This window comes from Aegilops tauschii, chromosome 1 (genome assembly GCF_002575655.3).
Source record: "Aegilops tauschii subsp. strangulata cultivar AL8/78 chromosome 1, Aet v6.0, whole genome shotgun sequence".
Taxonomy (NCBI): Eukaryota; Viridiplantae; Streptophyta; class Magnoliopsida; order Poales; family Poaceae; genus Aegilops; species Aegilops tauschii.
The window spans coordinates 438,241,565-438,259,665 of NC_053035.3; the positions used below are offsets into that span (position 1 = coordinate 438,241,565).

The 18,101-nt window shown below is 47.4% G+C and overlaps 1 long non-coding RNA gene across 1 annotated transcript; it reads right to left on the reverse strand.

Annotated features, from left to right (window-relative positions):
• Positions 1-11,719: 11,719 nt before the first annotated feature.
• Positions 11,720-13,796, reverse strand: LOC120964644 (uncharacterized). The gene is made up of 2 exons (XR_005756991.3): positions 12,419-13,796; positions 11,720-12,037 (listed from the first exon to the last, which is right to left on the reverse strand). It is a non-coding gene; the product is annotated as an uncharacterized lncRNA (long non-coding RNA).
• Positions 13,797-18,101: the final 4,305 nt, after the last annotated feature.

The following is an 18,101-nucleotide window of genomic DNA, read 5'->3' on the forward strand; positions in this document are numbered from 1 at the left end:
AACATGACTTCCAAGACAGGATCACGTACTACTCTGAAGTATTACGCATCCTCGTCGTCCTACGAGGTTTGGTAGTGACTTGATCCGAAGTTTCATGATCACTATCATAAGCTTCCACTTCAATTGGTGTAGGTGCCACAGGAACAACTTCCTGTGCCCTGCTACACACTAGTTGAAGTGATGGTTCAATAACCTTATCAAGTCTCCACCATCCTCCCAATCAATTCTTTCGAGAGAAACTTTTCCTCGAGAAAGGACCTGTTTCTAGAAGCAATTACTTTTGCTTCCAGATCTGAAATAGGAGGTATACCCAACTGTTTTGGGTATTCTATGAAGACGCATTTATCCGCTTTGGGTTCGAGCTTACCAGCCTGAAACTTTTTCACATAAGCATCGCAGCCCCAAACTTTTAAGAAAAGACAACTTAGGTTTCTCTAAACGGTGTCGTCTCAACGGAATTGCGTGGTGCCCTATTTAAAGTGAATGCGGTTGTCTCTAATGCCTAACCCATAAACGATAGTGGTAATTCGATAAGAAACATCATGGTATGCACCATATCCAATAGGGTGTAGTTATGATGTTCGGACACACCATCACACTATGGTGTTCCAGGCGGTATTAATTGTGAAACACTTTCCACAATGTCTTAATTGTGTGCCAAACTCGTAACTCAGATACTCATCTCTATGATCATATCACAGACATTTTATCATCTTGTCACGACGATCTTCAACTTCACTCTGAAATTACTTGAACCTTTCAATAATTCAGACTTGTGTTTCATCAAGTAAATACACTCAGCATCTACTCAAATCATCTGTGAAGTAAGAACATAACGATATCCACTGCATGCCTCAGCACTCATTGGACTGCACACATCAAAATGTATTACATCCAACAAGTTGCTCTCTTGTTCCATCTTACTGAAAACGAGGCTTTTCAGTCATTTTGCCCATGTGGTATGATTTGCATGTCTCAAGTGATTCAAAATCAAGTGAGTCCAAACGATCCATCTGCATGGAGTTTCTTCATGCATATATACCAATAGACATGGTTCGCATGTCTCAATCTTTTCAAAAACGACTGAGTCCAAAGATCCATCTACATGGAGCTTCTTCATGCGTTCTATACCAATATGACTCAAATGGCAGTGCCACAAGTATGTGGTACTATCATTACTATTTTATATCTTTTGGCACGAACATGTGTATCACTGCGATCGAGATTCATTTCAGGTGCAAGACCATTGAAGGTATTATTCAAATAAACAGAGTAACCATTATTCTCCTTAAATGAATAACCGTATTGCGATAAACATAATCCAATCATGTTTATGCTCAACGCAAACACCAAATAACAATTATTGAGGTTTAACACCAATCTCGATGGTAGAGGGAGCATGCGATGCTTGATCACATCAACCTTGGAAACACTTCCAACATACATCGTCATCTCACCTTTAGCTAGTCTCCATTTATTCCGCAGCTTTTATTTCGAGTTACTAACACTTAGCAACCGAACCGGTATCTAATACCCTGGTGCTGCTAGGAGTACTAGTAAAGTACACATTCATATAATGTATATCCAATATACTTCTGTCGACCTTGCCTGCCTTCTCATCTACCAAGTATCTAGGGTAGTACTTCTTCAGTGACCGTTCCTCTCATTACAGAAGCACTTAGTCTCGGGTTTGGGTTCAACCTTGGGATTCTCCACTAGAGCAGCAAATGATTTGCTGTTTCATGAAGTATCCCTTTTGCCCTTGCCCTTCTAGAAACTAGTGGTTTTACCAACCATCAACAATTGATGCTCCTATTTGATTTATACTTTCACGGTGTCAAACATCGCGAGTTGCTCAAGGATCATCATGTCTATCCCTGATATGTTATAGTTCATCACGAAGCTCTAATAGCTTGGTGGCAGTGACTATGGAGAACCATCACTATCTCATCTGGAAGATCAACTCCCACTCGATTCAAGTGATTGTAGTACTCAGACAATCTGAGCACATGCTCAACGATTGAGCTTTTCTCCCTTAGTTTGCAGGCTTAAGAAACTTGTCAGAGGTCTCATACCTCTTGACGTGGGCACTAGTCTGAAATCCCAATTTCAGTCTTCGGAACATCTCATATGTTCTGCGACGTTTCAAAACCGTCTTTGGTGCCACAATTCTAAACCGTTAGCATTACTCACTGAACTATCACGTAGTCATCAAAACGTGTATGTCAGATGTTTCGCAACATCTACAGACGACGCTGAGGTTCAGCACACCGAGCGGTGCATTAAGGACATAAGCCTTCTGTGCAGCAATGAGGACAATCCTCAGTTTACGGACCCAGTCCGCATAATTGCTACTACCAACTTTCAACTAAATTTTCTCTAGGAACATATCTTAAACAGTAGAACTAAAGCGTATGACATAATTTGCAAAGACCTTTTGACTATGTTCATGATAATTGAGTTCATCTGATTAATGAACTCCCACTCAGATAGACATCCCTCTAGTCATCTAAGTGATACATGATCCGAGTCAAACTAGGCCGTGTCCGATCATCACGTGAGACGGACTAGTCATCATCGGTGAACATCTCCATGTTGATCGTATCTTCTATACGACTCATGCTCGACCTTTCGGTCTCTTGTGTTCCGAGGCCATGTCTGTACATGCTAGGCTCGTCAAGTCAACCTAAGTGTTTCGCATGTGTTCCGAGGCCATGTCTGTACATGCTAGGCTCGTCAACACCCGTTGTATTCGAACGTTAGTATCTATCACACCCGATCATCACGTGGTGCTTCGAAACAACGAACCTTCGCAACGGTGCACAGTTAGGGGGAACACGTCTCTTGAAATTTTAGTGAGGGATCATCTTACTTACTACCATCGTTCTAAGCAAATAAGATGCATAACATGATAAACATCACATGCAATCAAATAGTGACATGATATGGCCAATATCATTTTGCTCCTTTGATCTCCATCTTCGGGGCACCATGATCATCTTTGTCACCGGCATGACACCATGATCTCCATCATCATGATCTCCATCATTGTGTCTTCATGAAGTTGTCACGCCAATGATTACCTCTACTTCTATGGCTAACGCGCTTAGCAATAAAGTAAAGTAATTTACATGGCGTTATTCAATGACACGCAGGTCATACAAAAAATAAAGACAACTCCTATGGCTCCTGCCGGTTGTCATACTCATCGACATGCAAGTCGTGATTCCTATTACAAGAATATGATCAATCTCATACATCACATATATCATTCATCACATCTTCTGGCCATATCACATCACATAGCACATGCTGCAAAAACAAGTTAGACGTCTTCTAATTGTTGTTGCAAGTTTTTACGTGGCTTGTATAGGTTTCTAGCAAGAACGTTTCTTACCTACGTAAAACCACAACGTGATATGCCAATTTCCATTTACCCTTCATAAGGACCCTTTTCATCGAATCCGTTCCGACTAAAGTGGGAGAGACAGACACCCGCTAGCCACCTTATGCAACTAGTGCATGTCAATCGGTGGAACCTGTCTCACGTAAGCGTACGTGTAAGGTCGGTCCGGGCCGCTTCATCCCACAATGCCGCCGAAACAAGATAAGACTAGTAGCGGCAAGAAGAATTGGCAACATCTACGCCCACAACTACTTTGTGTTCTACTCGTGCATAGAAACTACGCATAGACCTAGCTCATGATGCCACTGTTGGGGAACGTAGCAGAAATTCAAAATTTTCTACGCATCACCAAGATCAATCTATGGAGTACTCTAGCAACGAGGGGAAGGGGAGTGCATCTACATACCCTTGTAGATCGCGATGCGGAAGCGTTGCAAGAACGCGGATGAGGGAGTCGTACTCGTAGCGATTCAGATCACGGTTGATTCCGATCTAAGCGCCGAACCATGGCGCCTCCGCGTTCAACACACGTGTAGCCCGGTGACGTCTCCCACACCTTGATCCAGCAAGGAGAGAGGGAGAGGTTGGGGAAGACTCCGTCCAGCAGCAGCACGACGGCGTGGTGGTGGTGGAGGAGCATGGCAATCCCGCAGGGCTTCGCCAAGCACTGCGGGAGAGGAGGAGGAAGGAGAGGGGTAGGGCTGCACCGAAAGAGAGACGTTCTCGTGTCTTGGGCAGCCCCAAACCTCAACTATATATAGGGGGGGGGGGCTGCGCCCCCTCTAGGGTTTCGACCCCAAGGGCTGGCGGCCAGCCCTAGATCCCATCTAGGGGGGCGGCCAAGGGGAGGAGAGGGGGGGCGCCACTACGGTGGGCCTTAAGGCCCATCTGGACCTAGGGTTTGCCCCCTCCCACTCTCCCATGCGCCTTGGGCCTTGGTGGGGGGGGCGCACCAGCCCACCTGGGGCTGGTCCCCTCCCACACTTGGCCCACGCAGCCTTCTGGGGCTGGTGGCCCCACTTGGTGGACCCCCGGGACCCTCCCGGTGGTCCCGGTACATTACCGATAGCACCCGAAACTTTTCCGGTGACCAAAACAGGACTTCCCATATATAAATCTTTACCTCCAGACCATTCCGGAACTCCTCGTGACGTCCGGGATCTCATCTGGGACTCCGAACAACATTCGGTAACCATGTATATCTATTCCCTATAACCCTAGTGTCATCGAACCTTAAGTGTGTAGACCCTACGGGTTCGGGAACCATGCAGACATGACCGAGACGTTCTCCGGTCAATAACCAACAGCGGGATCTGGATACCCATGTTGGCTCCCACATGTTCCACGATGATCTCATCGGATGAACCACGATGTCGGGGATTCAATCAATCCCGTATGCAATTCCCTTTGTCTATCGGTATGTTACTTGCCCGAGATTCGATCGTCGGTATCCCGATACCTGTTCAATCTTGTTGCCGGCAAGTCTCTTTACTCGTTCCGTAACTCACATCATCCCGTGATCAACTCCTTGGTCACATTGTGCACATTATGATGATGTCCTACCGAGTGGGCCCAGAGATACCTCTCCGTTTACAAGGAGTGACAAATCCCAGTCTCGATTCGTGCCAACCCAACAGACACTTTCGAAGATACCTGTAGTGCACCTTTATAGCCACCCAGTTACGTTGTGACGTTTGGTACACCCAAGGCATTCCTACGGTATCCGGGAGTTGCACAATCTCATGGTCTAAGGAAATGATACTTGACATTAGAAAAGCTCTGAGCAAACGAACTACACGATCTTGTGCTAGGCTTAGGATTGGGTCTTGTCCATCACATCATTCTCCTAATGATGTGATCCCGTTATCAACGACATCCAATGTCCATGGTCAGGAAACCGTAACCATCTATTGATCAACGAGCTAGTCAACTAGAGGCTTACTAGGGACATGGTGTTGTCTATGTATCCACACATGTATCTGAGTTTCCTATCAATACAATTATAGCATGGATAATAAACGTTTATCATGAACAAGGAAATATAATAATAACCTATTTATTATTGCCTCTAGGGCATATTTCCAACAAGGAAGAGGAGAGCATACCGTGTCCCCAACGCCGAGACCACTCACGGGTCGTGCTTCAACGCTCTCAAATGCGGCTTGATACATGTTGCACTCTTGTTGGATGAACAACCATCTCTTTTGAATCGAGCCGATGCCACGGTTGCTTGTAATTTGGTAGGGCTCGAACATCTTCCTTTCATGGAATGTTTTGTGGACTCTCGTCCAAAAAACAATGCCCTTTTGTTGCGCGCTGGTCCTCGGATCTTGGCTAATCTCCATCCAAGCTTGGCAAATCAACTTGTCCTCATCTTGTGTGTATGAACCCGTGCGAATGCTCTTCCTCTTCTTTTGTGCTTCCGCTCTTTGGGTCAGCTCGTCGATGAACAATGGCGCGCCACTAATATCAACGTCGTTGCCTTCTTCTTCTTCTTCATCACCATCACCTTCGACATAGATGTCATCGTCTTCATGCCACGAGTCACCATGGTCGTAGTCAGCACGGTCGTCGGCCTCTTCATCGGGGACGTACTGGGCGCGGCCATCCTGACTTTGGGTCTCCTCGGGGTCGTAGGCACGTCCGTGCCCAGCCTCGAAGATCACGTTCTCCATCTACTGGTTGTAGAAGGGGTCGTCGACCGGTGCCGTTGCTGTTGGCATTCCGTCAAACAACACGCGGGGGCCCGGCATGGTGCCCGTGAACGGTACCCGTGCTTGCTTGCTTTGCATCTCGACGGACGGCCGGCCGCCGCTGCTGGACCCAGGCGTGACGCTGAGGTCGATGACGGCCGCGGGGCGCGGTGTGGACGGCGCGAACAAGCCAACGTCCGGCGACCCCGAGAAACGGGTGTGACCGTCGTGCCTTGGCGGAAGAAAGCCGGGCGACATGGGCGTGGTCCGGGACTGGCAGTGCGCAGGCCGGGCGACCGACGAGCCTGTGCTCGCCGGGCCGACGGCCGCTGTAGTGAAACCGGCCGGACGGCCCATGCCAAGCATGAGGAGGGCGTGCGCTTTGTTGACGATGTCCTCCTTCTCGTCGGCCGCGGCCTTGCGCCGCGCGGCCTCAATCGCATCGCGCTCGGCGGCGAACTTGGCCGCGGCGGCATTGCCCTTGACGACCGCTCTCCGGCTCCTCTTCTTCGCCGCTTCCGCGTCTAACTTGGCGATCTCCTCCGGCGTGCACTCCGACCGCGGCTTCCTTGGCGCCTTGGCCACCTTCTTCTTCACCGTTCCGGGCGGGTCGACGGCCAGGCCGCCGGAATTCGGCTGGGTGTCGGCCATGGACGGAGGAGAGAGGGGGCGGCGGGAGGGACGTGGGAGGGTTTGGGGAAATGGCGCCAAATGGGGCGTGGGGGGTTTTGGTTTCTGCCACCGACAGGCGGGCCAGGGGAGGACAAGCGCGGGCGGGACCGTTTCACCCCAAAACCGGCGCAAACTTGGGCCGGGGATGGGTCGAAAGCGGACACGAAACGGACAAAAGTCCATTTGCTCCCGCGCGCTGGGCCGCCCGGTTTGTCCCTTTTACCCCAAGCGGACGGGGACGGAAAGGATAGGGTCGCGGTGGAGTTGGCCTTAGCCCCGGTCACCACAAAGCGCAGAGCATCTGCGGTCAACATTAAAAATCATATGTACCCCGGTGCACGCGTTCAATGTGTACTTGGACCGAATGGCATTGTCCAGTTTCATCTTTAATCAGACTCGTGTGCGTACTTTGCCTAGCACAGGAGACGACTCGCGCCCTGGCCAGTCTCAGCCGCAACTGCTGTGCAATCTCCACCACGTCACGAACACAGCAGCCAGCAGTTACGCAAGACTCGACCACCCGCACGTGCACCTGAAGCAAAGATTAACGGAAAGGTACACAAACGCGGAGTCCTCCTGGGTCCATGCATGCATGTTGGTGCATGCACACCACGCGCTCGACGGAACTAAAACGCCGGATCATCATCATCCACTACAAGAAAAAGCTCACCATTTTCCTGAAGCTAGACATTAGGAAGGCTTTCGATTCAGTTGGGTGGGGATATTTGATGGAGGTTCTATCTGCTTTTGGTTTTGGGTAGCGATGGAGGGATCTTCTATCCATCATTTTGCGCTCCACAACTTCCAGGATCCTTCTCAACGGCTCCACCGGAACTCCTTTTGATCACATGTGTGGGTTGCGGCAGGGGGACCCATTATCTCCAATGCTGTTCATTCTTGCTATGGAACCGCTGCAGCGCTTGTTTGATTTGGCCACGGACCATGGGGTGCTAACCCCTCTCGCACCCAAGGCTGCCAGGCTACGTACTAGCATGTATGCCGACGATGCCGCGTTATTCATCAACCCCCAGAAGAATGAGATCTCTGCTGTCCGTGCTATCCTGGAGCGCTTTGGTGAGGCATCTGGCCTGAAGATCAATGCTACCAAATGTGTGGCCTACCCTATCAGATGTGAGGGCTTGGATATTGACAACATCATCGGAGATTTTTTTTGGGGGGGGGGGGGGCGTGCCGCTACCTCGGCTTGCGGCTTGGCCTTCGTAAACCTCGTTGTGTGGAGCTGCTTCCTATCGTCGACAGATTGGGTGGTCGCATGAAGGGCTGGAAGGGCAAGTTACTGGCAAGGCCGGCAGGCTGGCTCTAATCAACTAAGTGCTCACCTCCACTATCACATATTTTCTCACTTGCTTTGCTGCAAACAAATGGGCCATCAAGAAAACAGAGAAGAGATCTGTCGGAACTTTTCTTTGGAACGGTGATGAGGAGGCTAGTGGTAGCAAGTGCCTGCTTAATTGGAGGAAAGTTTGTGCACCGAAGAAGGTGGGTGGGCTAGGCATCAAGGACACTTCTTGTTTTAGCAGAGCCCTCCGTCTCCGCTGGGCTTGGTTCGAGTGGTGCAATGACCAAAGGCCGTGGAGTGGCACGACAATTCCTTGTGACTTGGTGGATCGTCGGTTATTCTCTGCGTGCACAAAAATCACCATTGGGAATGGCGAACGCGCTAGATTTTGGACGGATCGATGTCTCCAAGGGGACTCGCCAGCTCAGCTAGCTCCGGATCTTTTCAAGCTTGCTCGACGGAAAAATCTATCTGTGAAGGAGGGCCTTCAGGCCAACCGCTGGATGAAGGGACTGCAACGGCTTGATAGTGAGGATATGCCGGATCAGTTCTTACATCTCTGGGAACTACTCCAGCCGGTGTCTCTCAGTGATAGCCAAGACGGGATCCAATGGACTTTGACGACTGATGGATGCTATTCTGCTGCATCTGCCTATGATTTTCAGTTTCTAACTAGGACTCCCCAACCCCTTCTGCATGCAACATGGAGAATCAAGGCGGAACCAAAGGTCAAATTTTATCTTTGGTTATTGCTCCAGAACCGCAATTGGACTGTTGATCGCCTTTCTACCAGGGGATGGCCACACAATGATTTCTGCACCCTCTGTGACCAAACCATCGGTCAGCGGCTCACATCTCCCTGGCCTGTCCTTTTGCTCGGGAAGTTTGGCACTCCTTTCGCAGTAATGCCGAGAGGGCTGCTGCTATTGGCTCAACATATCTATCTCCTCAAGGAATGGTGGAGGAAGACCATTGGTATTGGGAAGACGCTGGACTCGCACAAGCAGATCACCACAGCGGCCTACGTCGTTTGGAACCTTTGGAAGGAGCGCAGCCGACGTACCTTCGAGGGGAAAAGATGCTCGCCTGAAACTGTCGCCGCCATGGCCAGAGAGGAGACTTCACTTTTTTGGGCGGCAAACAACTGAGGTTGTGCGCCCCCTCTTATTTTCTTTCTTCTCTTCTCTTTAGTTTTTGATCTGATTCGAGTTTTGAGGTGCTCTCCCTCAGCCAGCCTCCGGGTTTGGAGATGATCTGTATGACACCCTGGGACCTTGGCCCTTTCCCTCTACTTAATGAATTGGCAAAACACCTGCCGTTGCTCGTCAAAAAAAGAGATGGTCAGGAATGACTAATGGAGCTTGAGCTCCATGGAGCCCTTTATTTAAATTGTTCAAAATTTTAAGTTTCAAAAAATCTGAAAAAAATACACATGTGCATATGGATGTATACTACTTGTCTACGAAGTTTCATGACGAAATAGATTTTTATGCGAACTACATAAAAATGACACATCGTGTATTTCTAGCACATGTACTATTCATTACAAAATTACATGAATTTTTTACAGGACACATAAACATGTATTTTGTGATGAAAAATTCATACACATCTATAAGTACTTGCGTATTTATTTTCTGATTTTTGTGAAACTTAAAAAGTTGATTTTTGAATGTTTGAAAAATTAAGGTTCTATGGAGCCCGAGAGGAAAAACCCACTCTCAATTCCCTTATTTAACTCTCAATTGTTGAAATCAAATATTTTCGTCCCTCGGGTTGCTTCGGTTTTTTTTTGTGCTGATGTGGCATGGCTTTGACCGCTAATCTCGCCACCTCATTGTCCATCCCATCTTTGTCTTCTCCCCCCTCTCTCTCTCTCTCTCTCTCTCTCTCTCTCTCTCTCTCTCTCTCTCTCTTTGCGCCCAGGTAGCAGCTCCAGCCACCGCCTCCACCATCCATGGCGTCGCCTTCATGCTTCTCCGCCTTCTCGCGTGCACTCCTCATCGTGGCATGCGACTGCTGCTTCAAGGAGGACGCCACCGATGAGGAGGAAGCCTCACAATCACATGCACTTCTACCAAAACACCTCCGGCAATAAAGGTAAAACCCAATGTCTACTCGGATGTTTGTTCCTGCTTGCTCTTGATTTGCGTACGTGTGGTTAACTGGCAATTAATGTCATGGCGTGGCAACTACAGGCAGCAGGACATACTACACCGACGGGTCATAGTCGACGAGCACATTCAGCCCGCCTGGGGCGGCCTGGCACGAGCCGCTCGACATGAACTCCAACACCTACTCCAGCTTACGCCTCCGCCCACGCCACATGGGATGATGGCAATCGGCAGGGGCACATTCACCTACGAGGAACTCGCGGCTGTAACGGGATAGAGAGGGATTGGTGTAACGCTATTCGTCACCCAGGGTGAAGAATAAGTATTCTTCACCCCAGTCCATCTCCCACGTACACACCTTCAAAATGTAAGAAAACAAAAGCACTTGAGATAAGATTACAGCCATCTCCCACGTACATACCTTCAAAACGTAAGAAAACAAAGGCACTTGAGGTAAGATTACAGCCTGAAGTAGGAAACTGTCTCCGTTCTACAAAACAAAAGGGACAGACGTAATATTACATTTTGCATGCTAATAAGTTACATCAGGCATTTGAGAAATCCGTACGGCACAACAAAGTAATAACACTATAAAAAACAAAATGATGTTGCTGTAATTTTAGGATGAGTAGGAGACGTGCCTGACTTCTTTTGTAGGATGTGACTGTGTTCCTATAAATTGTTCTTCAGTGTAGTTCTTGTTTGCAATTTTTTCTCCAATGTTTTGCACGACAGTTGTCAAATGGATCATCTTTTTTTTGGGCGAGGTACTATATTATCTTGTTGACTTAGACCAGAAACACAAAAAGATTGCGGAGCGTTGTTAACTTTACTTTGAGATGTGCAGATCAAACGAAAATTTTCTTATAGTACGAAATAACCTTGAAAATGCCATATCCAGAATCCTAGAACTGCATTCCAAAAGTTTGATTTGTCTCAGGTATTTCCGCAGTAATCAGCTAGAAACTTTTTTTGTAATACAGGGACAAGTCCGTAAAAAAATTTGGAGGCGAAAGCTTTGCTTTGCCTCAATCTAAACCATCCCATAAGAGGTATCTCTGCCTACCACATTATATTTCTTCTTGGGAGGTACATCAGCACTACAGTGATGATAACAATCCAAAAGCCCATAAACGATGCTCAGCACTGATTGAGATGACAACATTAATACCTGAAGAACCAAACATAAAAGGGACAGATGTATCATCACGAACACAGTAAAATCACGAGCCCATGGAATGGATGGTAGCCCGATGGCCCTAAAATAATGCTATATAACAAATGGAAGAACGATCAACATGGCCCTAGGAATAACAAAACCGTCTAATAAATAGATTCAGTGTACAAAACTAACTAATGGTTCTGGGAAATGTCTCACGTAATTAAAACTATCCCTATGAGTATAGAAAAAATCATTTGGAGATAATTGAATGCCATTTGGCGACCAGCAGCAGGAAAATTTCTGAAAGCACTATTTCAAAACAGATCTACTACACTGGCATGCCCAACTGCACTGCCCTCACACATATTTGAATTTGGTCTTCAAGCAACTTAACTTGAGGGTGCCCAAAGACTTCCATCAATTTCATATGTTCAACAATCTCTCAAGTAACTGAACAATTCTTATACATGGCCTGGAAGCAACATATAGTATCCTAAGAATAGTACTGAAGCCTTTAGCTTCACCTCTCTTCTCAACAATCCTAAATTTTGCTACTAATTATTGGTAAAAAGGTCTAAATTTTGAACCAAACAATACCTGTACCCACCATACACTAAAATACGAAGACGTGTTCCAGAAAACTCATTCCTCTCTACCCTCATACAGTTGTCGTCATCCACTTGAATAGACCTGAAAAAACAGAATATTTTTATTTCTGAGGAGCATACCAACAAACAGGTAGAGACCACCGACAAACAAGAACACATCACACTTGAAGATAGACTGAGGCTTTACTATCTTAAACTGAAAAAAACACAAGGGAAGTTTGGATGTACCAGATTTATGAGAATCACATGAACACACTAGCTACAGGTATGAATCGAAAGTAAACAGAGAAACAAGACAGAGAGGCCAAGTTCTGTAACTACAATTGCAATGCAACCTAAATCATGTCTTGTACCAAACTGTGCGAGATACAGTTGGATAAGATGAAACAAAAGAGATAAAGATTACAAGTTATCCACGCACAATCTCATGAATATGAATTACGTAGCATCAAAACTTAAATACCTTTAAAAGCAGGCTAGCACATGATGTGAACATGCTGACGGAGTACCTAACATTAATTCATGGAAATAGTGAATTGGAGCACAACCAGGATGACAACAGAAAGTATTGCTACAGCAGAAAAATTGATCGACTAAAATAAATGCACGTCTCTATTCTAGTGGTACAGTAAATACAGGGTAGAAGATATTAACCATATTTGAATGGATGGCTCTGCAAGATAGGAAAATAGGTCAAATGTGAACGAAATCAAAGTCTTACAGTATATAGGAATTTCAAACAAAAATAATGGTGCTGATTTTCTTTACGTATCCATGGCTACGGAAAAAAAATTGATGGAGCATAGTTAGAATCGCATTTACTCATCAAAAATAGCACATTCCCATCTGGTGTATGCTACAAAAAACAAACAAGCAATAACCTGAAGGAAAAATCGCATTTCCCTGTTATACATGATTACTCTTGCATTGAGAGCAGGTTAAACCAAAATATTAGTGAAGATTGACAGGCTGGATGAGAATCAGTGTCCACCTCTTGGCAATAGAAATAAATCAAACTTAGCTTTCGTGAATATTGACAGGCTGGGAGAAGGTCAGTGTCCGCCAACATAAGGTGTCCAACCAACCACATATAAAAATCTAGCAGTTCAGAGTTAGCCCACATTCGCCAGCCGATGTAAGAAATTTGAGAGTTACGAGATGTGGGGCCAACATAAAATAGGAGCATGTACAAATAATACATTTCCAAACTTGCATCCGATATAGATTGCATTGCTTCTTTACATAGACATAAAATAGGAGCACGCCCAGCTATATCGTTCTGTTCATTTCACCATGTATCAACAGATCAAAACTAGAAATAAATAGGTGCTTAGCCATCCAGCGTTAGCCTAAGCTCAGTGTGAAAATATGAGAACCAACCCTGAGAAAGTTTACTGTACTGCAGGTGTATGCAGTGCTTTCAAAGAGGTGACAGAGAGCAACAAATGTACCATGAACTGGAAAAATAAAAGCTGATCCTGCATCTTGCACTTTTCGCTAGTTGATACCATGTCTCACTATTATTCAGGCCTGCGCCTACAATGTCTCACTATTGTTCAATTCTACGCCTAGAGAAATTCAGAAGCCTTCGACATATAGACAGCCACAGGTCAAGTGAAAATCCGTACTTTTACCAGGACGATTCAAGTTTAAGAAAAGGCACATTTGTGTTCTTTAGTAAGATTAGCTAATCGACAGGTGTAAATCTCGATATGTTCAGAATATGATTGCCCCAGATGGCAGTGGCTCAACTAACTCAAAAACTAACTAGACATTACACTCTCTATCAACAAGCCGGTGACATTGTGCATTAAGATTACAGTTACTTGGGCACGAATGTTTTGTGCTTCTTTTTGGGGCATGATTTTTCGCTGCAAGGCTTGTTTTTTCACATTTACTTGTACTTTACCCTTTCCGAGTTCTTTATGTGCCTTTTGCAATAGAGCATATTTACAATGATGGGATGACCATTGTCATACAGTAGCAGCATCCCAACTCCATTCTAAGTAAATGGCTGAACATGGTATTTCTCAATACTATGTGACAGTCTAGTTATTTCAAAACGGTAGAGCTCCAATGAAGAAAAAAATGGACAGTTTATCTATAACAGAGTAGAAACAGGGCCATCGCCTTTGGCTGGATCTAAGAAGATACTGTACTGCTGTTCCTTCTCCGCAGCCTTCTTCTCCTCCTACAGCATGACATCCACCTCCTCCTTGAATTGATCCCACCTCCGAGCGCCAGTCTCCACCATCAACCTACATCAGTACATCAGCTCCACCTCCACGGTCACTGCCTCTGTCTCCATGGTTGTGCACACCTTCTAGGAGTTAGCTGACGTAGACACAGCCGGTGTGCACCATGTATATACTAAATTACTGATGGTTGGCATGCTTGGTGCAGGGAAAGGGTTGCCGCCGATGGCGTGGGCAATGAGGTTGCGCATCGCGATCGTGGGCGGCAAAAGTGGCATGCGCGATGGGGCCCTTCGGGATGTGCGCGTCGTGGATGCATCGGCGTTGGCGTACAGGGTGTGGCGATTGTGCCCTACACAACAAGTTTCTTCTGTGGGCGTAGGGAGAGTGAGGGAGAAAAGACGAAGGTGAGGTTGACAATGAGGTGACGAGGTCAGCGGTCAAAACCATGCCACGTTAGCACAAAACCACATGAAGCTACCTAAAGGCCAAAAAATATCTGGTTTCAACAGTTATGGCACTAACTTTTGCTGGTGTCAAAGTTCAAAGAAACACGCATTGTACGTAGGAACCTTACAGTCTTGTGGTACATTAATGTATTATTTCTTTTTTGGAGGTACATTGTACTCAAGTTCCCCTTTCCGTTGACGCGACGGCTTGTTCATACGTATACTTCCGACCTAGAAACGGCGATCGAGGAGGACGGGGGTAGAAACTTCCCTTCCCTTTTTGAACGACTGGATAGAGACTACACCTACTACGTACGCACGCCGTAGACCAAGAGGACTACGTATATTCTTGCACTGTTTAAAAATGACGCAGGAAAACGAGTCAGCTACATGATCAAAGGATTACGCTCAAGCGTATGTAGCTTTGTTTCGTTCATTTTCCTCTTCATTGGATTAGTCCTTAATTTCTCCGAGGAAGAAATTAAGCGAGCAGGTGACCTGCTAGACATTTGCGTGCAAGCATCCTCACCGTGGATTAGCTTTTTCCTTTTCATTTTGAACGAGGCTAATTTGGCCAGTGTCACTAAAAGCATCTACAGCCGGACTTGGTAAATCCGGTCTCTCAAACGCCCGCGGACGCGTCCGGACACCCCTTAAATGTTACGCCATACATTCACATACCGTAAATTCCGATCCTCAAATCCATGTAATCCATGCACGTCGATCATACTCTACAAACTGTCCGAATGCCAAAGTTCGAAACAAAGCAAAATAAATCATAGTTTAACAAACCGGACATGACAAAATGAAATCAATGTCTGAGCGTGACGGATGGCCTCGGATCACTGGCTGGGCGCCTGCTCCGAGCGGAGCGCGTCCTGCTCCAGGCGGAATGCTTCCTGCTCCGCCTACATGCAGGCTGCCTGATCCACCTGCATCCGGGCTGCCTGCTCCAACTGCATCCGGGTCGCAGCCGCCCTCGCCGCCTCGTAGCCCCTACGGTCGTTGATTTTCTTCCTCTTGTCCGCAAGCCGCTTCTTCCCATGCTCATCCAAGACAGTCTCGTCCGCCAACATGATCTTTGCATCTTTCGCGTCCCGTGCGAGTTGCAACCTCTCCTTCTCAAGCTCTATGTCGCCAAATGTCTTAGCCTTCTCAAGCTCCCATTTGATCGCGCTTGTTACTTCTCCAACTCGATCTTCGTCCAATAGGTGTTCCCCTTTTGCTCGGTGCCGCATATTGGATCCATCGTTGTGGCCAACCAAGCTTTGACCAACAGGATGTCCTCAAATCTTGAGAATGCCGGACCTCTTGCCTTCGGCGTCTTGGTCTTCTTCTTCTTATTGCTCAGATTGGGATTGGATGTTGTCCCAACTTCAAATGCAGTGGTGGCCCCCAACTCATACTCCATTTCGGTCGGTTCTTCATTGTCATTGATCATGTTCGACAGGAACGCCTCCTACATGATTAAGATTTGCAAGCATTCATCATGAGCGAAATGAACTAGTGGTCTATGCTAAAATATGATCTGACAAGAGTAAAGAAAACGTACCGACTCTTGTTCGGTCATTCCGTCGAACATGTTAAGGGCAGCCCGGGCACTGCCGGAGCCCGTGCTCATCCGTGTCAGAATGAGCTGCGGCGAGTCACACACGTCGCCCGCCGGCATCTGCGTGGGCGGAAAGCTCTCCGGAATGGCCCAGCGGGCGCTCGGATCATCCTGTGCCCCAAGGGGGCCGGACAGTGCAATCCGCGTAGGCGCTCGGAGGGAAGGGATGCGGGGATCCGGGCGCGGAGGAGGAGACAGATGCTCCACCACGTCTGAACCTCCCTGCGTCGCCGCCGCCTCCCTCTCTCGCTGCCGGCGTCGCCGCAACTTGCGGGCGACGTTCTCCGCCTTGCAAGTCACCGCCGACGAAATCACGCCTCCGACGGATGAGGCGGACTACGTCTCCGTCGAGGCGGTGTGGGTCGGGCTAGACAACATCTCCGGCGGTGGATCAGGACCGGAGGTGAGGATTGGGAGTAAGGGTGGAGGCCGGCGAGGGTCCGGGCGCGGGAATGGTTGGAGGGCGGCAAGAGGAGGAGAAATGGTTTGATGAATTTGGTGCAATTTAGGGTGGGGTCGGGCTGTCGGGTCCAACGTGACGAGCGTGTCCGGGCGCGCCCGGACGCCCCCATATCCGCCCCATATTTGGGCTAGATATGAGGGTGTCAGTCAGTCCGAGCGTTTAAGGGCCGTTTGAGAAGCCCGTCTGGGTAAAAAAATCGTTACCGGGCAATGACCGGGCATATGAGACGGATTTGAGAGGTTCGGTGGTAGATGCTCTAAGATATTGATTTTGAGAAGACTCTGCGTTGACCCATCATGGAGTATTCTGCGTAGACCCAAAAGTAGAGTCACGACACGCCATCGCCACATGTACAAGTTCATCAGAATTCGTAGCCATGTTCTTACTCTTTTCGACTACGCGGCAGGGAGAACTTCGCACGCAGACTTGATGCGACGGTCTCATGCATGCATGCGACGTTGTTGACCGTCTGTATGAAAACGAATATTCGCATAAATGTAGAGAAAGTTTCTTAATTGACATTAGTGAAATAAGTAGCCGAATGTGTTTTTCTAATCCTGAGCTCGAATGCTTATAGACAGTAAAATCTAAAAAATAGAAAAAAAAACTGAGTTTTTTTTTAACAACCAGCATTCGTTTTCCCCCACGGCCGATGTCGCACGCCGTGCTACTTCTTCTTCGACGGTGGCTGCGGCAGGTTGGACTTGGATCTCGAGTGGGGCGCGTCGGTGGATGCTCTGGGCGGTTGCACGACCTTTTCCATGATCGAGCTCTCATAGTCTAGTTGAGCAAAGGCCTATGCCAATGCCATAAGAGCATCTCCAACAGGCGCCGAACGCACCGTGCGTTAAAAACTGCTTTGCCGCGCGCTCATCGCCTGGTTTGGCGCGGCGCGCAGCGCTGGCTCCAGCAGCCGCGCTAAAAAGCAACGCGCGCACGCAGCTCCAGCAGTGCGCAAAAATGCAGCGCGCGCGACTCTCGCACAAACAACATATGCATTCCAAAACAGAAGCAAAAAAATCAAACACAAACAAAAATAAATCAAAATAAATAGTTCAATTTCGTTATTACAACTCAAACAAACAGTTTATCGTTCAATACAACAAATAGTAAACACAATAAATAGTTCAACAATACAATATCGAACGCACAGATCATGATGCTCTTTGTCGTCCATTCCATGCCCACCACTCCTCAATGAGATCCTTCTGAAGATCATTATGCGCCGCGGGACGTCGAATGGCATGATAGGAGGCAACAAAACGGGCCACCCTTTCAGCCCTCCGTCACACTCGCACGGGATGTCCCAAGAGCTCATACTGAGAGTAGTCTACATCTTGGTCACGCTCATTCTCGATGATCATGTTACGCATGATCACACAAGCGTGCATGATGTATCAAAGCATTTTCTGATGCCAAAATCTAGCCGG